Genomic DNA, 25,490 nt, shown 5'->3' with positions numbered 1-25,490 from the left:
TTCAATTCCACCCTCGGCCATGTCTGTGTGGAGTTTGCATGTTCTCCCCGTGCATGCGTGGGTTTTTCAAAAACATTCCAAAAACATGCTAGGTTAATTAGCGACTCCAAATTGTCCATAGGTATGAATGTGAGTGTGAATGGTTGTTTGTGTATATGTGCCCTGTGATTGGCTGGCCACCAGTCCAGGGTGTACCCCGCCTCTCGCTTGAAGACAGCTGGGATAGGCTCCAGCACCCCTGTGACCCTTGTGAGGGTAAGCGGTAGAAAATGAATGACTGAGTTCTCCTATTTAGTGTGGAAGTGGTAACTTTTTGGCTTTTTATTTTGTCTTTCCCCACCCTCGGCCATCTCTGTGTGGAGTTTGCATCTTCTCCCCAGATATTCCAGTTTCCTCCCACATTCTAAAAACATGCTAGGTCAATTAGCGACTCCAAATTGTCCATAGGTATGAATGTGAGTGTGAATGGTTGTTTGTCTATATGTGCACTGTGATTGGCTGGCCACCAGTCTCGCCCAAAGACAGCTGGGATAGGCTCCAGCAACCCTGCTACCTTTGTGAGGGTAAGCGGTAGAAAATGAATGAATGTGTTCTCCTCCTATTTTGTGTGGAAGTGGTAACTTTTTGGCTTCTTATTTTGTCTTTCCCCACCCTCGGCCATCTCTGTGTGGAGTTTGCATCTTCTCCCCGGATATTCCAGTTTCCTCCCACATTCCAAAAACATGCTAGGTTAATTAGTGACTCCAAATTGTCCATAGGTATCAATGTGAGTGTGAATGGTTGTTTGTCTATATGTGCACTGTGATTGGCTTTTGTGATCTTGCCCGAAGACAGCTGGGATAGGTTCCAGCACCCCCACGACCCTCGTGGGGATAAACAGTAGAAAATGAATGAATTAATATTTAAACTGTATGCATTATTCCTCAGTCTTATGTTGAGTGTTGTATAACCAGAGTACTTTTCTACTGTATAAACAATATCAAGCCTGCTTTTGTTGCTCTCAATGTTGTGAGGTTAGAGCACGCCTTCCACCTCCACTACACAGAGAGAGCGAGCTACCTATAATCAACTATTATAAACATTAGACTTCACACAGAAGGCAAAGGGGCAGTCCAGACCTGCCTAAAATCTCTTGCCTCTGGGTGTGCATGCGTGCACCTATGTGATTGCTGAGGAGGAATGACTCACACCCCTGACGGTGTGTTTGCTTACCCAAGTCCGGAGGACTTTCCCTGCATTTCGCCTTTGCCTGCTGCTGCGCACAACATATTAATGTTGCAGGTCCGTATTTTTTGTTTATAAATTGGGTTTTTAAGAAAACCCGTCGAATGTATATATTTTTTTTAAACAGTTTATCCATGCCACACATTTGTGTGGTTGTTCTAAGGCTCCATCTGACTGCTCCCACTGGCTGCCAAACACGCTGTGATCTAGCGCGGTTTTGCTTGATGAAGGCTGCCACGGCCATTTGATGGCGTGTATCTGCATCCTTTAACTCTTAAAGGCCTGTGAAATGCAGATACTTCTCACTCAGTTTTTTTTTTTTTTTAAATACACAAAAGCATGACGGATCAAATGGCGGAAACCGCACGCCATTATCAGAATCAGACGTGATCACCGTTGAATGTTGCTCGATTTTTTTCAATTTTCCTAGAGGAGAGAGTGAATTGAATTACTCCGCAGTCGTTGTCCTTTCTCGTATATTAAGTAAGCTGCAGTGCCTAAAACTGCCTCTGTATTTTTCCATGTCATCGCCCCTTGTTGCCACGCCGTGTACGTTTATGGCAGACCTCATTAAAGGGGGGGCTGAAGCCAGGCATTTTTCCAATACTCATACTGGAATACACCTCGTAAGTCTCTCCACTGGGTATAAACCAGGGGTCTCAAACATGCGGCCCGCGGGCCAAATGTGGCCCGCATGACACTAGTTTGAGGCCCCCGCTTTGATATGAAAGTTTAATGTTTGATATGGATGCTGTATGGTATCATGTACCCAGAAAAAATTATTACTTTTGATTAATGTTCATGTTAAAGGTTAAATAACTGTTAAGTTATCCTCCCTATTTGTGTGGAAGTGGTAAGTTTTTGGTGATTTAAGTTTAAAGGAAATAACTTGAAGGCTACCGTTTAGGTTGCTAGCTGTCGAGTTTGCGAGTTAGCATGTGTCTCAAGACCCTGCAGTTACGCAATATGTTGTAAATCAGGGGTCTCAAATGTGGCCCGCAGGACACTAGTTTGAGGCCCCTGCCTTGATATGGATGCTGTATGGTATCATGTACCCAGAAAAAATTATTATGGTTGATTAATGTTCATGTTAAAGGTTAAATAACTGTTAATAGTTATCCTCCCTATCCGTGTGGAAGTGGTAAGTTTTTGGCTATTTAAGTTTAAAGGAAATAACTTTAAAGGCTACCGTTTAGGTTGCTAGCTGTCTAGTTTGCGAGTTAGCATGTGTCTCAAGACCCTGCAGTTGCGCAATATGTTGTAAATCAGGGGTCTCAAATGTGGCCCGCAGGACACTAGTTTGAGGCCCCCCGCCTTGATATGAAAGTTTAATGTTAGCGCGGCCCGCGCAAGTTTGATATGGATGCTGTATGGTATCATGTACCCAGAAGAAATTATTACGTTTGATTAATGTTCATGTTAAAGGTTAAATAACTGTTAATAGTTATCCTCCCTATCCGTGTGGAAGTGGTAAGTTTTTGGCTATTTAAGTTTAAAGGAAATAACTTGAAGGCTACCGTTTAGGTCGTTATCTCTTTAGTTAGCGTTTTTTTTGTTTTTTTGGAAAACCTGGTGCGGCCCAGTCTCACCCAGACCCTAGCTCCAGTGGCCCCCAAGTAAATCGAGTTTGAGACCCCTGGTATAAACAGTGCTTTGTACCTTACTATGTCTCCCTGTGGTACTGGTTGGTTGGGGTGGTGTTGGGGTTTTACAATATAATGGAATCTTCTATTGGAAATTGATCTCTGTCTGACACCCGTGGGGTGAAGCTTTGGGATGAGCAGGGGGGGGGGTAAAGTGCATTATCGGGTCGTGTTGAATTCATTGAGATGATTCTCCTTACTGGACTGTTGTTAGCAAAGACAGTTGTGTTTTTGGCTGATGCCGCGCTGTCACGCTCGACATCGGTGTAAGTACATTTTCAAACCTCATAACACAAGTATTAGCAAGTGATCTGATAGCATTTTTTGTAATCCTCGGGTAAAACCTGGATAGCGGTGTTTTGAGCGGTTGCAAGCCTCCCATCAGATTATTGGCAGCAAATGACGCTATGCACATGTGTGACCGGCTGGCTGGACCGGCGAGCGATGCGGCTGAATGCTACAGTATGCAGGCGGGATCAGATTACTGAACGATTAGCCACGGCCTCCTATCCCGGGCCCAGGGAAAATTATTTTCCACTGTCATAATTCCCTAGACTGAATTACGCAGGCCAGGAAGTCCGAGATGCTTAATAATACTACTGGCCTACGCAACTGTTTTGACTGGTTTCACCATTGTTGCATATTACAAATGTCTGCCTCAGATGTGGTGTTTTCCAGCAACGGGAAAGTAGTTTAGCTAACATGAGCCAAAATGCATGTTGATCGTAACTGTGGCGTTTACCCCATCTTGTACTCTGTAACATAAATGTGTCAGCAGAAACAGGAAGCTAACCCTCACGTATTCCATTGAGTTGGCCCTAAAGTGTAGATGTACTGAGGTGGGTCCATGTTTCTGAGGTACAGACCCCCCCCCCCCCCCGGGGGCTGGAATCCGATACATTCCAGGGGTTTCTGTATCCAGGTGAATAATTGTGACATGGGTGTCGCATTTCATCAGATGACACCCGATTAGAGTGTAACTGCCAGGGAATATAAGACCTCTGTCAGAAAGCCGTGGCACCATTAGCTCCTTTTGCCCGAGGAGTTGGAATGTGTGTGGAGAAAAAAAAAAAGTTAGTCGTCCCTCGTCTCTCACATTGTGCTTCAAATTTGTAGCTTCATGCTAAAATATTAATAAATTATGCAATTTTTTGATGTGTTATTGATCAAGAAATATACATTCATTCATTTTCTACTGCTTATCCTCACGAGGGGTGCTGGAGAGGCGGGGTACACCCCGGACTGGTGGCCGGCCAATCACAGGGCACATATAGACAAACAACCATTCACACTCACATTCATACCTATGGACAATTTGGAGTCGCTAATAACCTAGCATGTTTTTGGAATGTAGGAGGAAACCAGAGAAAACCCACGCATGCACGGGGAGAACATGCAAACTCCACACAGAGATGGCCGTGGGTGGGGAAAGACAAAATAAAAGCTAAAAAGTTACCACTTCCACACAAAATAGAACTCATTCATTCATTCATTTTCTACCGCTTATCCTCACATGGGTTGCAGGGGGGTGCTGGAGCCTATCCTAGCTGTCTTGGGGCGAGAGGCGGGGTACACCCTGGACTGGTGGCCAGCCAATCACAGGGCACATATAGACAAACAACCATTCATACTCACATTCATACCTATGGACAATTTGGAGTCGCTAATTAATGTAGCATGTTTTTGGAATGTGGGAGGAAACCCACGCATGCATGGGGAGAACATGCAAACTCCACACAGAGATGGCCGAGGGTGGGGAAAGACAAAATAAGAAGCCAAAAAGTTACCACTTCCACACAAAATAGGAGGAGAACTCATTCATTCATTTTCTACCGCTTATCCTCACAAGGGTCGCAGGGGGTGCTGGAGCCTATCCCAGGTGTCTTCGGGCGAGAGGCAGGGTACACCCTGGACTGGTGGCCAGCCAATCACAGGGCACATATAGACAAACAACCATTCACACTCACATTCATACCTATGGACAATTTGGAGTCGCTAATTAATGTAGCATGTTTTTGGAATGTGGGAGGAAACCCACGCATGCATGGGGAGAAATTGAACTCGGGTCTCCTAGCTGTGAGTTCTGCGCTAACCACACAACCACCGTGCAACCAAGAAATATACATATTGCAGCAAATTAAGCATTTTTTTTGAAGCATAAAAATGTCAGAATGAGGTAAAATACTGATAGGGCATTCTTTCAAAAGTGAATGATGAGTTTGTCAAAGTTTGTATCATGAAAATCTGGAACTTCAGAAGCGACCGTTTGAGTTTCTCATCTCTCAAAAGTGGAGCAAACAAGTGAGGGGAAATGATTTTTCTCACAAACGGACTCTATGGACACATTGTATTACTGTAAGATTAAAAAGTCAATTTTACACAATAGGGGAATTCACTGTATAGTTGATCTGCGTTGTTGTAGAAGGCACAAGTGCTTCATAGGTCCATGGCAGCATCAACGTAATAACCAGCGAGTTTCATTTCATCATTTTAGCCTTGTTCTCAATCTCATGTCCACCCCTGAAAGCCGTTCACGGCACCGTACGGAGGCGTACTGTTTTATCTAGTTGTCAAAAACAAGCGGTCAGATATTAATGGACTCGATGTCGTCCGTTCTGATGGACTCTAGGGTTGCGGCGCGTTTCATACTCCAGCTCTGTCCTAGTAATGAACCCATTTTGCAGAGATAGAGAGCAGCGGCAATAAGAACGCACCACTTCACTGCAGGATATTCTAACCCTGTACTCATCATAAGTGCTATCAGTCATCAGGTATGATTAGATTTTTTTTTCCCTCTCTCTACTGTCTCCATTTAGCCATCCAGAATACTCTTTCCCAGGGTTAGCTGTATGAGTATACTGTATGTGCAATATACACTGTAGTAAGAAATACTTTGAACATCCTGTACTGTTCATTGTGATCAAAACTGTCAGCTGTTCAAAGACTATACAGCCGATCAAGCTTGTTGAACGTCAGACTAACATCATTGGAGGTAATGGTTGCTGCTCAAGGCTGACAGGTGGGAATGGGAATGGGAATGGGAAAGGGGGTGGGGGCATTGCTTGCACGTTTGTCCAGTTGTCTCGTGCCCCCGGCTGCAGCCACACACAGTTAGGTTGTCCTGTAGCAAAAACAGAGAAAATTATTATTTAAAATTTTTTTAACATTTAAAAAAAAAAACCAAAACCTTAACTGTATTATGGAAAGCAGGAAGTGAACAAATGTAACAGTTACTGATTGTAAAAGTACCAGATGGAGGGGTAGGATTTAATAAGCTTTGCTTCTTCCTTTGGTACGAGGTGCATTATTTAAAAAAAATATTAAAAATTATTTTTAAAAAAATTATTTTAAAAAAACATACTATATTATTATATTTACCAGTATAGCTTTTTCATCTACTGCTCTGTTTGTAGCCTACAATTTTTATTGAAGGCATGTACTTTGGAACAGGAACCCCCACCCCAAAAAAAAAAACTATATTAGGAAAGCAGGAAGTGAACAAATGTAACAGTTATTGATACTTACTCTGGTACCCATTATGTCATTGGATGGTCATATCACCTCGTACTTCAGTATGAGACACAAAAATTAAAATTAAATTACCAAAAAAACTTTAACTATATTAGGAAAGCAGGAAGTGAACAAATGTAACAGTTACTGATTGTAAAAGTAGCAGATGGAGGGGTAGGATTTAATAAGCTTTGCTTCTTCCTACTCCTTTTGGACATGTGGAACTGTGAACTGATTATGTGACAAAAAAAACATATTAGGAAAGCAGGAAGTGAACAAATGTAACAGTTACAGATTGTAAAAGTACCAGATGGAGGGGTAGGATTTAATAAGCTTTGCTTCTTCCTACTCCTTTTGGACATGTGGAACTGTGAACTGATTATGTGACAAAAAAAAACATATTAGGAAAGCAGGAAGTGAACAAATGTAACAGTTACTGATTGTAAAAGTACCAGATGGAGGGGTAGGATTTAATAAGCTTTGCTTCTTCCTACTCCTTTTGGACATGTGGAACTGTGAACTGATTATGTGACAAAAAAAAAACATATTAGGAAAGCAGGAAGTGAACAAATGTAACAGTTACTGATTGTAAAAGTACCAGATGGAGGGGTAGGATTTAATAAGCTTTGCTTCTTCCTACTCCTTTTGGACATGTGGAACTGTGAACTGATTATGTGATGCATTCAATTGTAATCTGATGCATGTTCAAATGAAATTAAACCATTACCATTTTTCTCCTCTTGATGCTTAAAGAAGAGCCAGGCTGTGACCTGTTCTCACAGAAATAACCATATCGGCCGTATACTAACAAGAGACGTGTGTTTACAGCGCTGTCATGACGCCCGGGTGACACCGTGACGAAAATGAAGAGTGAACACTTCCACAAGGTCTCTCAGAGGTTCTAGCTGTACCTCATTATTCCATGATAATAGACTGCCAGAACATCCGCGCAGCATAAAAACACTCTGCAGTGTTGAGTACTGTCACTGCATACTAGCCGGGAAGTACATCAGGTCAGAGTTAATTTCAGCAGGGCTTTCTGGGAGCCGGTGCCCTTGGTCCCCCTGTTGCAGACCCTAATGCAACACCAGAGCAAGTCATCTGGTTTCCAGTCGGTTCCCAAATGCAAGCAGACAAAGCATTGCAGCATGTGATCCGTCTTGGAAATATCCAGGCAACGGTGGGGAATCTTTGGGTTTGGGGTATTGTGGCTGATAGCTTTTATAGTTTTTTTTAACGTTTGGTTGTTTTAATGAAGTACATATCTGGGTAAAAACAATACTACCAAAATATGTAGTGGTAATTGGGAGTTCATTTGCATAATATGTTAATATGTTATACCAGGGTTCAATTCCACCCTCGGCCATCTCTGTGTGGAGTTTGCATGTTCTCCCTGTGCATGCGTGGGTTTTCTCCGGGTACTCCGGTTTCCTCCCACATTCCAAAAACATGCTAGGTTAATTAGCGACTCCAAATTGTCCATAGGTATGAATGTGAGTGTGAATGGTTGTTTGTCTATATGTGCCCTGTGATTGGCTGGCCACCGGTCCAGGGTGGACCCCGCCTCTCGCCCAAAGACTGCTGGGATAGGCTCCAGCAACCCCCGCGACCCTTGTGCGGATAAGCGGTCGAAAATGAATGAATGAGTTCTCCTATTTTGTGTGGAAGTGGTAACTTTTTGGCTTCTGATTTTGTCTTTCCGCACCCTCGGCCATCTCTGTGTGGAGTTTGCATGTTCTCACCCAGACCCTAGCTTCCAGTAGCCCCCAAGTAAATTGAGTTTGAGACCCCTGGTTCAGGAGATTTGAGCAAGGGGTCGTTTGTGTGTGTGTGTGGGGGGGGGGGCTACGGCTGGTTGCTCTCTGTGGGATGCGCTACAGCTAAAAGCACTACAGTCCGACAAAGAGGTTGGGAATATATTTTTGGGAATAGAAGCAAAACTAAAGTAAGGCCCAAAACACAAACACCCCACCCGGTCTGTTAAGTGTTTAAGTACCCGGATGTGTTCGGTGAATGGGACACAGGTGTTTTGGACGGCCAGAAGTCTGTTTGTTTTCTGTTGCTCATGGGCTCCAGGAGTACCCCAGGGTGGTCCACTGTCATTCTTTGTCCTTTACTGAGCAGGCGGTGAATTAGGATCGGGTCAAGAATGTGATAATGAAATTCAAGACACCTGACAACACAATGTTGGGACTACACATGAAGCAAAGCCTGCTGCTTCTTAAATTCCTTCTTTTTTTTTTTTTAATATATTTTCCATGATCCTTTTGGGTTTCTGTGATCTCACCCCAGCAAAGCAGGTGTTTGAAGTTGCCAAGGCTGTGGCTTTACCGTCGAGTCCTCCCAAAGTGCTTATGTGACAGGTATAGAAGAGCCGGAGGGGAGTAATATGACTCCTACATAGTCCACAGCTTTTCCAGCTTCTATCCTCCACGCCCTTGTCTCCCACTTTCCTCACACACACACACACACACATACAGTCTCCGTAGTGATGTCACACAGCAGAGCTCGCCTTTGTTGTGAAAAACCCCCAGAGGTGTGCTTTGGGCCTTGAAGAAGACTAGCAGGGTGCCGCCAAAAACCCCACACATTGTCTCCCGAGGGAGCGAACAAGGTTGAGGCAATGGGGCCCTGAGCCACGTCCATGTTTTTTAAGGTATACCATCAGCCGATATTTGCGTTTTTTTTCCCCCTTGTATCAGTATCGGCCGATACGCGCGTGTGAGTTCGCCGATGTATTTTTCCACTGCATAATTTACAGTCAGGCATCCGCCAGGGCAGCTTTGTGTGCGGAGGAGCAGTCATCACATCGATGCAAGTTTGATATGGATGCTGTATGGTATCATGTACCCAGAAAAAATTATTACGTTTGATTAATGTTCATGTTAAAGGTTAAATAACTGTTAATAGTTATCCTCCCTATCTGTGTGGAAGTGGTTTGGCTTTTTAAGTTTAAAGGAAATAACTTGGAGGCTACCGTTTAGGTCGCTATCTCTCTAGTTTGCGAGTTAGCATGTGTCTCAAGACCCTGCAGTTGCGCAATATGTTGTAAATCAGGGGTCTCAAACATGTGGCCCGCAGGACACTAGTTTGATGCCCCCGCCTTGATATGAAAGTTTAATGTTAGTGCGGCCCGCGCAAGTTTGATATGGATGCTGTATGGTATCATGTACCCAGAAAAAATTATTACGTTTGATTAATGTTCATGTTAAAGGTTAAATAACTGTTAATAGTTATCCTCCCTATCCGTGTGGAAGTGGTAAGTTTTTGGCTTTTTTAACTTTAAAGGAAATAACTTGGAGGCTACCGTTTAGGCCGCTAGCTCTCTAGTTTGCGAGTTAGCATGTGTCTCAAAACCCTGCAGTTGCGCAATATGTTGTAAATCAGGGGTCCCAAACATGCGGCCCGTGGGCCAAATGTGGCCCGCAGGACACTAGTTTGAGGCCCCCCGCCTTGATATAAAAGTTTGATTAATGTTCATGTTAAAGGTTAAATAACTGTTAATAGTTATCCTCCCTATCCGTGTGGAAGTGGTAAGTTTTTTTTTTTTTCAAAAGCATATTGGCCCAAGCAAAATCGGCCATTGGCTGAGGGTGATGGGAAAAAATCGGTATCGGCATCGGCCCCCCAAACAAAACCATATCGCTCGATCCCTAATCATGACCCTCATCTGCGTGTTTGAGTCCCTCCGTGGCCTCTCCAGATGGCCCAGTATTAGAGCAGGTTTATCATACAGTTAATATCTGGGCCACACAAAGCAACTCCCAGCTTCTTGTCATCCTTTCTCCATATGCTCGCCACAAACTTTTTGTTTGTTCTCGTTTTTCCTCTACCACCCTCTGTGCTATTGTCTCCGATGCCTTCTTCGGCAGTGCCCTGATTTATTTCTTTATTTTTACCCCCCCTTCTTCATCCTTTTTAAAATTCCAGAATCCATTTATTTTACCCCGAGGCACAATGGGTGATGGCAAGAGACGACGAAGCAAATTAAAATCGGTCTCCCTTGTTTGCTCCCCTTTGGATGTTGCGACGACGGCAGAACGAGAGGAGAACAGGGGCAAAGAAAGCTAGTGGAAAAAAGCCCATTTCCTGTGCATTATTTTTTTTTCCCTGAGGGTGTGTGGTGGAGTAACACCTTTCTCGCTTTTTTTTTTTTTTTTTTGTCAACGCTCTTTAATTTTCCTTTTTTTTTTTTTCTCCTCCTCACCTCACCTCACGGTGATTGCTACAGCTCAAAACCAGAAGGTCTCTCTCTCTTTCTGCTCTTTCTACCACGTATGCTGACCTAGTTTTATTAGTTTTGGTCTAGTGAATCATTAATTGAGGTTATCTAACTGTCCTTGTAATGACGCCGCCGTGACTCAAGTGTCAGAAACCCTCCGCGTCCAGACCGTCCTTGTTACCACGGCGCATGCTTCTATATTCTATTATTGGCATCCTGCAAAAAGGCATCATCGTCAAAGCTATATGTGTTTAATAGGTGAGCTGCTCACTGTAATATGTCAATGTGTCAGAGTACAATACAAGGACTAAGTGCACTGAATGCAAATTAATCTTGTGGGATGGCAGCAGCTGAATAGTGTGGGCTTCTGGGTAAAGCAGGGGGGGGGGACTAATAGTGGCGGCAGGGGAGGAGAAGGGAGAGAAAAGAGCCTGTGAGGAGGAAGAGGAGGGAGGTATGCAGTCATCCCGAGGCCCATTCATCATGCAAGGCCTGCTGGGATGAGCTTGGGTCAGTCCTGCTCAACACAATTACAGGCTGTTCTGGTTGTGTTGTGCTGGGGCGTACACCCCACCCCGCAGTCTGTGTATGTTCTCTTGTGTTTCCTTATGTTCCGTCTCGAGTCTGTTTTGCTATATGCTCAGTCGACTTCTCTTGTCCCTTTTTTTTCCACCTTCTGTTGCATATCTTTGAAATTATGGTAATGGTTTAATTTCATTTGAACATGCATCAGATTACAATTGAATGCATCACATAATCAGTTCACAGTTCCACATGTCCAAAAGGAGTAGGAAGAAGCAAAGCTTATTAAATCCTACCCCTCCATCTGGTACTTTTACAATCAGTAACTGTTACATTTGTTCACTTCCTGCTTTCCTAATATAATTTAATATATTTTTATTTTATAAATGTATTATTATTATAATGTATTTATAATATAATATTTTTGATTTTAATAATTTAAGCACATTTTAATTTTAGCATTTTTTAATTTAATTTAAGCACACTTAAATTTTAATTTTAGCAATTTTTTATTTTAATTTTTAATCATTTAAGCACATTTAAATTTAAATTTTAGCATTTTCTTATTTTAATTTAAGCAATTTTTTATTTTAATTTTAATAATTTAAGCACATATAAATTTAAATTTTAGCAATTTTTTTTATTTTAATTTAAGCAATTTTTAATTTTAGCAATTTTTTATTTTAATGTTAGCAATTCTTTATTTTAATTTTAATAATTTTAGCAATTTTTTATTTTAATTTTAGCAATTTGTTATTTTAATTTTAGCATTTTTTAAATTTTAATTTAAGCAATTTTTTATTTTAATTTTAGCAATTTTTTTATTTTTTTTTATTTTTTTTTATTTTAATTTAAGCACAAATTTTAATTAGCAATTTTTAACTTTAGCAATCTTTAATTTTAGCAATTTCTAATTTTAATTTTAATTTTTTGTCACGTACCAAAGTAGGAGGTGATCAGCAAGTTCAAGTATTTGTCATTTTAGAAATAAGGAGTTGGTATGTTCTCTGAATTATCCTTACTGACCTTTTTTTTCACTACATTTAGCGAGTGAAGATTGCTTTTATAGTTATTATTAGCCCATATTTCCACACAATAAGTAAGATATGGTAGAACCAGAGAGCAATAAAGAGTGTGGAGTGATTTCTGATTGAGAACAAATTTTGCTTTGTTCAATATTGAAATATTTCTGTCCACCTTATGTTGTATATTTGTAATATGAGGCTTCCAGATCATATTTTCATCTATTGTGATCCCCAGAAATGTATTTTTGTTCACCCTTTCAATGACTACACTATCTATTTTGTATCTATATGCGTGTGATTCAAACGTGATTGAAGTGATTGACTAGCCTGGTGGTGTGAGATGGTCGTAAGCGTGCTTTTTCTGCTCGCCGTCCAGACTGACGCCCCCCCCCCCCCCTGCAAGCTTTACAATTGTTTCCGAAGCGCTATAAATATCCGTGGCTTCTAATGTCAGTTGACAGCTGATCCAAACATGAGTATATCACTGTCTTTTCTTTCTGGAGACATTCTTTACGCCTTGACGTCGCCATGGCAGAAACGCTGCGTCTGAATACAAGCAACAAATGAGCACGCGGCATCTTTTGAAGGTGTGTTTCCAACCCCCCTCCTCGCCCCAACATCATAGTGCATGTAGAGTGAATGTTCCTCTTGTTCTTCTGGAAGGATGCATACTGGAGGATGTTGCTGCATGGTTTAATATTTAAGTTCCTCAGGAAAGCAGTCAGCATTTTCACTGTGTAGTTATAATGGCAGCTCCCATGGTTTCAGATACTTAGACAAATTAACAGTCACATGACACTTTAGTGTGTGTGCGTTCTGGCATATGAAAGAATTTCCACAGCTACAGGGAAAATTACAGATGCTTTTTTCACAGGCTTGGAACCCTGCGACTTAAACAGTGATATCGCATTCAGAGGTTTTATGCAATGACAGTGTTTTGATCTGACAAATCTTAAGTAAGTTTGATCAAGTGTGGAATTATTACAACTTTTGCTTGGGCTGTGGAAGCCGATGAACTTGAGTGATAAGTGTCATAACGAGTGATGCAAGGAACTCCGAATTTTGGTGGGATTGGATGGTAAAGGTTTCAGTGTATACCAGGGGTCTCAAACTCAATTTACCTGGGGGCCACTGGAGCTAGGGCCTGGGCAAGGCTGGGCCGCATCAGATTTTCCCCCCAAAAAAACCCACATTTATTAAAAACAGAAAAATATACAAACTTTTTCAGTGCTTTGATTCCAATTTTCTACAATAAAAGCTCTGAATCAAGAATAAATAAAATCAATCAGTAATAAATAAATATAATAATAATAAAAATAATAATAAAACGGCCAATAATAAAAACTTAAGAAACCACATACTTGGTGGGTAGACAAATTATTTTTTTCAGATTAAAATGAACAAAGCATTATTAGAGCCCTGTAGACATGACAAAACACGACTATAGTCACATTTATACTCTTTTTATTTACAACATATTGCGCAACTGCGGGGTCTTGAGACACATGCTAACTCGCAAACTAGACAGCTAGCGACCTAAACGGTAGCCTTCAAGTTATTTCCTTTCAACTTAAATAGCCAAAAACTTACCACTTCCACACGGATAGGGAGGATAACTATTAACAGTTATTTAACCTTTAACATGAACATTAATCAAACGTAATAATTTTTTCTGGGTACATGATACCATACAGCATCCATATCAATCCTAGCACATAAACCAGCCAAACAACAGTAAAAGTAAAACTGACTGTGACGGTCTCGACCATTCCATCAAGCTGACCTTGAATCAGGCCATTCTTCCTGCAGATACGACTGATTACACAACCGTGATCAAATCTGTCCAACAACAGGACGAAGTAGTCCAACCCAGGAAGCACGGTCTTCTAATCAAACGCGCTTCCCAAACCGGTTCTTTTGTTTTTGATGACTAATTGAGGCAAAGAGGAAAAAGCGTTCGGTCGGAGCAGGATGACATTAAAAGACTTTTATTTTTAAAGATTGCAATTTTTTGCATCAGTTCCTTCACATGGTGGAGCGGAGCATACATAAGTCTAATTAGCCATACTGGTTCCCTTGAGGGCTGCCATTTCCGCTAAGACAGTGGTCTCAAACACACGGCCCGCAGGACACTAGTTTGAGGCCCCCGCCTTGATATGAAAGTTTAATGTTAGCGCGGCCCGCGCAAGTTTGATATGGATGCTGTATGGTATCATGTACCCGACTTACCACTTCCACACGGATAGGGAGGATAACTATGAACATTAATCAAACGTAAAAAAATGATTACGTTTGATTAATGTTCATGTTAAAGGTTAAATAACTGTTAATAGTTATCCTCCCTATCCGTGTGGAAGTGGTAAGTTTTTGGCTATTTAAGTTTAAAGGAAATAACATGTTTGGGTCGCTAGCTCTAGTTTGCGAGTTAGCATGTGTCTCAAGACCCTGCAGTTGCGCAATATGTTGTAAATAAAGAGTATAAATGTGACTATAGTCGTGTTTTGTCATGTCTACAGGGCTCTAATAATGCTTTGTTCATTTTAATCTGAAAAAAAATAATTTGTCTACCCACCAACTATATGTGGTTTCTTAAGGTTTTATTATTATTATATTTATTTATTACTGATTGATTGATTTTCATTATTCTTGATTTATTTATTTTTCATCTTATTTTGTGTAGAAAAATAAAAAGTAAGATATTTAAGAACAGTGGAATGTTTTATCAGAGCTTTTTTTGTAGAAAATCAAAACCAAAGCAAAGTTTATTCATTATAATAATAATATAATATTATAATATAATAAATATTTTTTTTGGAAAACCTGATGCGGCCCAGTCTCGCCCATACCCTCGCTCCAGTGGCCCCCAGGTAAATTGAGTTTGAGACCCCTGTACTACAGCAACCGCTGCTATCAGCCTTCCGTTTGCACAATCGTGCGAGGAGCGAAATGTCACCGGAGCTCTGCGGCTTGGTCGGGGCGCACAAAAGGCAACTTGACAACAGACTCGCCCGCTGCGTTTGCAGGTTGCGGGGCACTGACTGAGCAGGTGTACTTAGCCACCCGGCCTGTTGCCATGGGACGCTGTTAGAACTTGTTCTAGATAATACAGACAGGTTTATTGTGCCAAGGAGGGAGCATATAAAAAGAGCTCAAAGGTCACTCGAAATTGAAAACAGCCCCCATTTAGATTGTGCGTGACTCATTTGTGCGACGAAGAGGCACAAAGAAACATTGGGTTTATGTTATTTTGTAAGCTAACTACTAGTTAGTAAAGCTAAAGATTATTGTAAACATTAACTCATTATAAACTGATCATAGGCTGATATGCAAGATCAAGTAGTTTGCAGTCTAAAGAAGACAATGGCATCGGGTATGGCAAGTTGGGCGTGAGATTGACAGGTGGATTGGTCCGTTGTGGTGAAAAGGGAGCTGAGGCGAAAGGCAAAGCTATCAATTTACCGTTCCTACCAGGGCCGTCACTAGGTTCTAATTAGCCTATTATTATTACTATCATCATTCTTCTTCTGATTACTCCTATAACTAGATTATAAATGACAGGTAATATATTTATTATTTTATAATAAATTCAAAATTTATAAAAATTTAATAAATTTATAAATTTTACATTTTATATAAATATTTATTTTACCTCCTATTCTTGCCCTATTGTATAAAATTTGTCACATTTTTGGGGTAAAAAAATCATTGAAAAATATCAAATTATTACTAATTTACTATCATCATTCTTCTTCTGATTACTCCTAGAACTACTGCTAGTAGTCGTGGTAGATTATAAATGGCAGGTAATATATTTATTATTTTATAATAAATTTATAAAATTGATAAAAATTAAAAACAATTAAATTAAAAAATAAAAATGTATTAAATTTATAAATTTTACATTTTATATAAATATTTATTTTACCTCCTATTCTTTCCCTATTGTATAAAATGTGTCAGATTTTTTGGGTTAAAAAAATCAATAAAAATATAAAATTATTTACTTATAAATGACAGGTAATATATGTATTTTATAAATTTAAAATTCATAAAAAATCATAACAATCATAACAATCATAACAATCATAAAAATCATAAAATTTACATTTTATATAAATATTTATTTTACCTCCTATTCTTGCCCTAATGTATAAAATGCGTCAGATTTTTGGGGTAAAAAAAATCAATAAAAAATATCAAATTATTTACTTATAAATGACAGGTAATATATGTATTTTATAATAAATTTAAAATTCATAAAAATCTTAAAATTCATAAAATTTACATTTTATATAAATATTTATTTTACCTCCTATTCTTGCCCTATTGTATAAAATTTGTCAGATTTTTGGGGTAAAAAAAAATCAATAAAAAATATCAAATTATTTACGGGCAAGTTGGGCGTGAGATTGACAGGTGGATTGGTCCGTTGTGGTGAAAAAGGGAGCTGAGGCGAAAGGCAAAGCTATCAATTTACCGTTCCTACCAGGGGCGTCACTAGGTTCTGAGAGAATAAAATGGTTAATATAAAAAAAAACTATTTGGTCAAATGCCCCATCCCTAGCTTTGCGTATTATTGAAATTCAGCCTTCAGTATAAATCTTTTATTACAACTGACAGTTAGCATCCCAAAGGGAGGAAGAGATTTTACATTCAGTCCATCTACTTCTGCAATTTCACCAAAAATATTTGCGTATGGGGTTCAGTGAATTGAATATAAAAGCCAAAGAATGCAAACTGGCTTCTTTTTATGTATGCCAAGTTGCCACGAGAGGCTGAAACTCAAGAAAGCCAGAAATGGGAAGCATCCTTACAATTTGACATGAAGCCAGCTTATTGTTTCAAATGGCTTCCAGACGCTTTTCTGCAGTTTTTTTTTTTTTTTTTTGGCCTAGTTTGTCATCTTTCAGTCGATCTTGGGTTTTCCTAGTCATACTCGGCAGGTCCCAAAAGCCCCCCCTCCCCCTGCGCTACGAGCAAGTCAACTATCAGTTTCCGTATGCGTTGAAGTATCTTGTATTTCCTCAGAAAGGTTTTAGATGGGCAATGAGGCTCTGGAAAAACCCACAATTCCCCATAGTCTGCATGGCGTTTAATAAACAGCCTGTTTATGCCAAGAATGAAACTCGAGAAGAATAAGTATTTGGCATTTTTGAGGACGCTATTTGGCAGGCTGACAGGCTGTGATGGATAATCTGAGGGGCTCCTGGGGCCCCTGTTGAGTGTGTATGAGGTTTCCCCTGTTTTTTTTTTTTGTTTTTTTTTACCAGAAAAGTGCATTCTAAGCAAGTTGAGCACTCAAAAATGGCATAAAATGCCAAAATTTTAGGGTGTCAATTTTTTTTACAAAAAAACATAAGGGGGTTAGTATGTCGGGTTTTTTTTAGTTTTTTTTCCAACTTGCTTCTAATGCACTTTTCTGGTTAAAAAAAAAAACAAAAAAAATAGGGGAAACTTCACACACACTCAACAGGGGCCCCAGGAGCACCCAAAAATGGCATAAAATGCCAAAATTTTAGGGCCCCAAAAAAATATCCCAGCTGTCTTGGGGCGAGAGGCGGGGTACACCCTGGACTGGTGGCCAGCCAATCACAGGGCACGTATAGACAAACAACCATTCAAGCCAAAAAGTTACCACTTCCACACAAAATTGGAGGAGAACTCATTCATTCATTCATTTTTTACCGCTTATCCTCACAAGGATCCCAAGGGGTGCTGGAGCCTATCCCAGCTGTCTTTGTACGAAAGGCGGGGTTACACCCTGGACTGGTGGCCAGCCAATCACAGGGCACATATAGACAAACAACCATTCACACTCACATTCATACCTTTTTGGAGACAATTTGGAGTCGCTAATTAACCTAGCATGTTTTTGGAATGTGGGCGGAAACCGGAGTACCCGGAGAAAACCCACGCATGCACGGGGAGAACATGCAAACTTCACACAGAGATGGCCGAGGGTGGGGAAAGACAAAATAAGAAGCCAAAAAGTTACCACTTCCACACAAAATAGGAGGAGAACTCATTAATTCATTCATTAATTTTCTACCGCTTATCCTCACAAGGATCCCAAGGAGTGCTGGAGCCTATCCCAGCTGTCTTTGTACAAAAGGCGGGGTACACCCTGGACTGGTGGCCAGCCAATCACAGGGCACATATAGACAAACAACCATTCACACTCACATTCATACCTTTTTGGAGACAATTTGGAGTCGCTAATTAACCTAGCATGTTTTTGGAATGTGGGAGGAAACCGGAGTACCCGGAGAAAACCCACGCATGCACGGGGAGAACATGCAAACTCCACACAGAGATGGCCGAGGGTGAGGAAAGACAAAATAAGAAGCCAAAAAGTTACCACTTCCACACAAAATAGGAGGAGAACTCATTCATTCGTTCATTTTCTACCGCTTATCCTCACGAGGGTCGCGGGGGGTGCTGGAGCTTATCCCGGCTGTCTTGGGGCGAGAGGCGGGGTACACCCTGGACTGGTGGCCAGCCAATCACAGGGCACATATAGACAAACAACCATTCACACTCACATTCATACCTATGGACAATTTGGAGTCGCTAATTAACCTAGAATGTTTTTGGACCCACACATGCACGGGGAGAACATGCAAACTCCACACAGAGATGGCCGAGGGTGGAATTGAACCCTGGTCTCCTAGGTGTGAATCTGTAGTCCATTGTTTAGTAAATATCATTCTGATAAATAACACTATTAACTGTAATATTGGTTTCCTGGTGTACAGACGGCTGGGAAGAATTAAGAAGCAATATAGCCGGGTAATTTACTCACCAAATTAAAGTCTGAGATGAAAGTAATGTGAAGTTGCACACATCAAATGGCCAAGTGATGCAATAACACCGTGTTTGATTTTCCCCTGAGGGAAGCTGCAAGGAGGCTTGACTGACGAGGGCGCGAAGCCACCGACTCTCAATTAGACACAAGACAAATCTTCAGACATTACCAATGGAAAATCACAAGTACTGAATTAGCGATAACGGCTTGAAAGAAAACACTATTAGAGGAGCTATCAGGAGGTGGCGGACTACTTTCCCGTATAATTTGGAATTGTAATCAAAAGTATTACAAGCTGATGTGCTTTGGAATTTTTTTTTTTCTTCCAACGTTGTCTCTTCTTTCCGTGAAACATGCTTTTTCATTTTCTTTTAACCGACTATTATTCCTTCTTGGCTTGGTGTCCTCATATGACCAGGAAGTCGTCGCTCATACGGGGTGGTCAAAATATTCCGCAGCCAAGTGTCTTGAGCCTCAGCGGAGCCGGTAATGCAGTATGACTGCACCGCTTCGGGGTGCAAGGATCAAATAATATATTAGGGCTCATGTTGCCAGCCGTCACAACCTACTTGGGGATTAAAGTGCTGTGGCAGCAAAAAAACGTTTTTGCACAGTCATACCCCGAGTCTGCCTCGGGTACTTTTTTTTTTTTTTTTTTTTTTCTCCCTCTCTACCAGTGTGTCATATTCCGACCTGCTGCTACCGACTTCCACACCGCTCATATTGACTGCCTTTAGTGTGTGTTGCTTGTTTTGGGAAGTTTAGCAGTATCCTGAAGCACACAGTAGCTACTCATAAAAACGTAGATATATGCAACTGTTATGTTGTGTGTATCATATGCATTCAAAATTTGAGTTTTTGGTTTTTGTCTAAATCCCTACCTCCAATTTCATGTTGGATTTTATTAATTTTGATTTTTTATTCTATCACGCTTTGACGCTGGGGTCAAAGTTGGGTCGCAGAGCACTTCTGTCATATTGATAATAGTAATGGTAATGGTTTAATTTCATTTGAACATGCATCAGATTACAATTGAATGCATCACATAATCAGTTCACAGTTCCACATGTCCAAAAGGAGTAGGAAGAAGCAAAGCTTATTAAATCCTACCCCTCCATCTGGTACTTTTACAATCAGTAACTGTTACATTTGTTCACTTCCTGCTTTCCATAATATAGTTTGTTTTTAATTTTAATTTGAGCAGATTTTTATTTTAATTTTTAGAATTTTTTTTTAAATTTAAGCACATTTTTATTTTTATTTTAAATTTAAGTAATTTTAATTTTAGCATTTTTTATTTTAATTTTAGCAATTTTTTATTTTAATTTTAGCAATTTTAATTTTAAGCACATTTTAATTTTCATTTTAGCATTATGCATTATTTTAGCTGTTTGAAGATGAAGTATATCAGCAGGTTTAAGTATTTGTCATTTTAGAAATAAGGAGTTAGTATGTTCTCTGTAGAATAATCCTTGAGGCTCTTTAACTAGCATTTTTACTGTCTGAACATCTCCTTTCTTATAGAGGATCTTTGACTAGCATTATCATAGTACTTCTGTTTTAATTTACGAGTCATTTGCTGAAGTAAAAGTGTAAAGTCAATGCGTTACATTCAAAAGAGTCCGGTACTTAGAGTACTTAGTTTTCTGACAATGTGGCCCCTTTGGACAATTCATGTGAATAGCCCTGCTGTAAAGTATGCAGGGGGGGGGGGCAATTGAAGGCCCTGCGTGGGTTCCGACTGGGAGGGCTCAGCATGACTTTGCTTCTTTATTGAAGATGTTCCAAAGCAGGATGACTAATACAGTGTATTGTTTATTGCAAATGTTATTAATATGAATTCAAAGTGTCACGTTTTTGCAGGCGGAATTTGAATGTTTGAATTTTAATTATAGTAATTTGGCATTTTTGTACATTCTAATCACATCCAAAACCTTGTTTTTTTATGTGCTCTTTAGCAAGAAAAGAAAAATCCTGGAAAGAGCGTATCTATGTGCAACTTGTTTGTACACGTGGTTGGTGGTTTTGTCTGATGGGTTGGTTTGTCTGAGGTCAACCCGTTTACGCCGCTAATGGCATGCTGTCCGTTTTCCCTTTTAATTTGAAGCGCCAATTGCTACAAGCTTGTTGTTTTCTGGTCAGAAATAAGTTAACCGTGACTGTGGTGTAACTTGATGCATATTTGAACAATGTTATTGATTGCTGGCGATGGCAGGCTGAAGAAACGCTACATTTTTTACAGTGTTTTCCTGGGAAAACCTTTTTTTTTTAATACACTTTTTGGTAAATAATGTGACTGCTTGATACAGCAGTATAGTCGCCCCTCGTTCCAGACCCCACCCCAATAAGTTAATTAAATGCAGTTTTTTTATAGAGTGTAGAAAACCTGTTACCACTTCCACACAGAATGAGAGAACCTTTTATCGTAAATCAACATCGACAACGCCCTTATTCACTATTACTCCCATTGTTTCACAAAATGCCTCCACCTTTTTGTAACCCACAAAGGGGAGGCGACCACGAGCATATTAAAAATTCTTGTCCGTCTGACAGCAAGACGGAGACGTCCATGACAGCTGGGTAATAAATGTCTCCCGGCCATCACTCCACCTTGTAGCCTCGCCCTTCAGTTGATACATCGATGACATCATCTCTGCATGATGGAATCCAACCTTTTTTTCTCCTCATCAGCCGCTTGCACGTAATTAGATGAGGACGAGCGCAATAAAGTTACTCACTCCATTAGTTGTATTAACACTCGGCATTGCGGTGTTGGCGTCGTATATCTGTCTGTCCACCGAGGGAGCCACTCTTTTTTTTTTTTTTTTTTCCCCCCCTTCCGTGAGTCTGTGTTAACCTACTTACTGAGGCCCAGCAGGGGTGGCCAATCAATTAATGAACAAAGGAGCCCGCTCACTGAGCAGTGGCCTTCCAAAAACATGGCCGCTGTCACACGGTGCTCATCTAATACATCAAATGTTTTTCTCCTCTATTGTTTTTGTGTCCGGTTTATTGGTGTCCAAAGCCAATAAGGACCCACTTGATGAGACAAAAAGAGTCGTCCTGTTTTATTATGAACAATATCCAAACGTGGTCATCATAATGATCAATTTGAAGTCTTGAATGACTGCCTTTTTGACGCATTCGCACAAGGGATTGTTGGGTTGTTTTTTTATTTTTTTAAACGAGCATCCTCTCCTTTTGATGACATCACAGCGCTGATGCACAGCTGCAGGAACACGGGAAAATTGTTATTGTCAGTAATGGATGGCAGCTAGCAGCAAAATGCGCTTGTTTACCCCACTAAGCGGTCATAAGTAATGGGACGTTACCTTACCTACAGGAAGGAAATTGAAGAAAGTTATCTCAAAGATAATCACAATCACAGGGCACATATAGACAAACAACCATTCACACTCACATTCATACCTATGGACAATTAGGAGTTGCTAATTAACCTAGCATGTTTTTGGAATGTGGGAGGAAACCGGAGTACCCGGAGAAAACCCACGCATGCACGGGGAGAACATTCAAACTCCACACATAAATGGCCCAGGGTGGGGAAAGACAAAATAAGAAGCCAAAAAGTTACCACTTCCACACAAAATAGGAGGAGCATTCATTCATTTTCTACCGCTTATCCTCACAAGAGTCATGCTGGAGCCTATCCCAGCTGTCTTCGGACGAGAGGCGGGGTACACCCTGGACTGGTGGCCAGCCAATCACAGGGCACATATAGACAAACAACCATTCACACTCACATTCATACCTATGGACAATTAGGGGTTGCTAATTAACCTAGCATGTTTTTGGAATGTGGGAGGAAACCGGAGTACCCGGAGAAAACCCACGCATGCACGGGGAGAACATTCAAACTCCACACATAAATGGCCCAGGGTGGGGAAAGACAAAATAAGAAGCCAAAAAGTTACCACTTCCACACAAAATAGGAGGAGCATTCATTCATTTTCTACCGCTTATCCTCACAAGAGTCATGCTGGAGCCTATCCCAGCTGTCTTCGGACGAGAGGCGGGGTACACCCTGGACTGGTGGCCAGCCAATCACAGGGCACATATAGACAAACAACCATTCACACTCACATTCATACCTATGGACAATTTGGAGTCGCTAATTAACCTAGCATGTTTTGGAATGTGGGAGGAAAACCGGAGTACCCGGAGAAAACCCACGCATGCACGGGGAGAACATGCAAACTCCACACAGAGATGGCCGTGGGTGGGGAAAGACAAAATAAGAAGCCAAAAAGTTACCACTTCCACACACAATAGGAGGAGAATTCATTCATTCATTTTCTACCGCTTATCCTCGCAAGGGTCGTGCTGGAGCCTATCCCAGCTGTCTTCAGGCCAGAGCGAGCGGGGTACACCCTGGACTGGACGCCAGCCAATCACAGGGTACATATAGACAAACAACCATTCACACTCACATTCATACCTATGGACAATTTGGAGTCGCTAATTAACCTAGCATGTTTTTGGAATGTGGGAGGAAACCGGAGTACCCGGAGAAAACCCACGCATGCACGGGGAGAACATGCAAACTCCACACAGAGATGGCCGTGGGTGGGGAAAGACAAAATAAGCCAAAAAGTTACCACTTCCACACAAAATAGGAGGAGAACTCATTCATTTTCTACCGCTTATCCTCACGAGGGTCACAGGGGGCGCTGGAGCCTATCCCAGCTGTCTTCAGGCGAGAGGCAGAGTACACCCTGGACTGGTGGCCAGCCAATCACAGGGCACATATAGACAAACAACCATTCACACTCACATTCATACCTATGGACAATTTGGAGTCGCTAATTAACCTAGCATGTTTTTGGAATGTGGGAGGAAACCGGAGTACCTGGAGAAAACCAGAACAGCCAACCTATGAAAAAAAAGTGCGACTTATAGTCCGGAAAATACAGTATTTAGAATTTGGCCACCCCAAGTCAGCATATTTCTTATGATCAGATTATTGATATAATAAACGTAGATATTGAACCAGAGTATGTGCAGTCTTGGGTTTTGGTTCAGACTCAGGCGTCCGTCGGCGTCAAGTTTTAGTCGATTTCAAACCCAAATTCATTTCATTTGTTGTGACGCAGTTATTGTTTGTGTGAAAGAAAGGAGACGACCACGCCCATATTTGGTGATTTGTCTCCCATGGCAACAGGCGAGCTTTGACAGCCATCCGCCCTCCTGTGCATCTCACCCACCTGTGTTGCCTCTTGTCTTTCACCACTTTTTCATCCCCCCTCCTTTTTTCTCAATACCTCCTTTCATCCCATTGAGGCACCGTCTTTTTTTTCCCTCCTCCACGCCTCAGCATTTTTTTTTTTTTTTTACTCTATCCCGTCCCTCAGGGCCACCCCATATTCTATTATCTTTCTTCTCTTCAGCCTCCCGCTCTCCCCTGTCATCCTTCTTTCGTAATCCGGCTATTCGCCCCCCCCCCACCCAATGTGTTGCCCTCCCTGGAGTCTCCATCTTTGTGTCTCCCAGTGCATGAGATCAGGATAGCGGGCTGTTGTAACAAGCTGCTGAATAATGTAAACACGGGGGCTATAGGCCACTCTTTCAGTTAACCCTCAGATCTGGGATCACACGGTGGTGGCTGAGGCGGACGCATCATAAATGGCGGCATCAAACACCCCCTTCTAGATCCCTTTCCTGCTTCCGTCATGCAACCTTTCCCTAAAGGTGGAACACCCCCTCCCAGCACCGGCGTCTGATTTATTTCTGTACGACTGGCAACACATTGACATTGGTACCCTCGTTATTCCTAACATTGATGTATAATTAAATGCTTCGGAAAAACGATGCTGAATAATTAATACCGGAGCAAATACATCACGGCATCCTTAACCTTATCATGCTCCTCCTCCTCCTCCTCCGGTATTTTCGCTCATGAAAGATTTACCAGTTTGCTTTCTTTCTGCTCACCGACTTCCGTCGGTGCTGATTCACAGTGGCATTCACCGTGCCCTCTGGTGACCGACATGAAGTGTTTATTCCACGCCACACGCTCCGGGGTTCAATCTGCAGTGGACTCCGGTGTGCCCGCAGGGACGGCTAACGGTCACTTTATCGGCGCCGGATGGAATCCGGTATTGTTAAAGTATATTGATATAAATATGTTTATGTTTAACCCTTAGATGCACGAGTGACCGGACCCTACACTCTTCCATAAGTGGGTCCAAAATCACCCATACTAGAATCAATGCCTTTTTATGACAATTTTGCCCTTTTGGTTAGGAATAATCACTTGTATGATATTTAGTATTATATTTAGGACCACACAAGAATGATTTCATGTTAGAAATATCTTCATTTTTTTACTTTTTTTACATCTTTGAAAAAGAAAATGACCCCGTACAACAATAGAAAATGTGACGATCCATTGTGTGTTGCATAAAGGTAAGTTAAAAATGTGAATGGCATGATATTAAAAATATGTTTTTTGAGGAATACCGGGAATATGAAATAACAATTTTTCATTACGAAGATATTTCAAGAAAACAACCTGACCGGGT

General features: G+C 41.1%; 1 protein-coding gene across 1 annotated transcript in view; it reads left to right on the top strand.

Moving 5' to 3' along the window:
• The window catches only part of LOC131110125 (bifunctional heparan sulfate N-deacetylase/N-sulfotransferase 1-like), a 67,635-nt gene that overhangs the window by 933 nt on the left and 41,212 nt on the right, over positions 1-25,490 (top strand). The window lies entirely within an intron of this gene.

Source organism: Doryrhamphus excisus, linkage group LG22 (assembly GCF_037039965.1).
Source record: "Doryrhamphus excisus strain RoL-2023G ecotype Guam linkage group LG22, RoL_Dexc_Guam_v1.1, whole genome shotgun sequence".
NCBI lineage: Eukaryota > Metazoa > Chordata > Actinopteri > Syngnathiformes > Syngnathidae > Doryrhamphus > Doryrhamphus excisus.
Note: the sequence above shows the minus strand (reverse complement) of the source record. Positions and strands in the feature narration are given on the sequence as shown.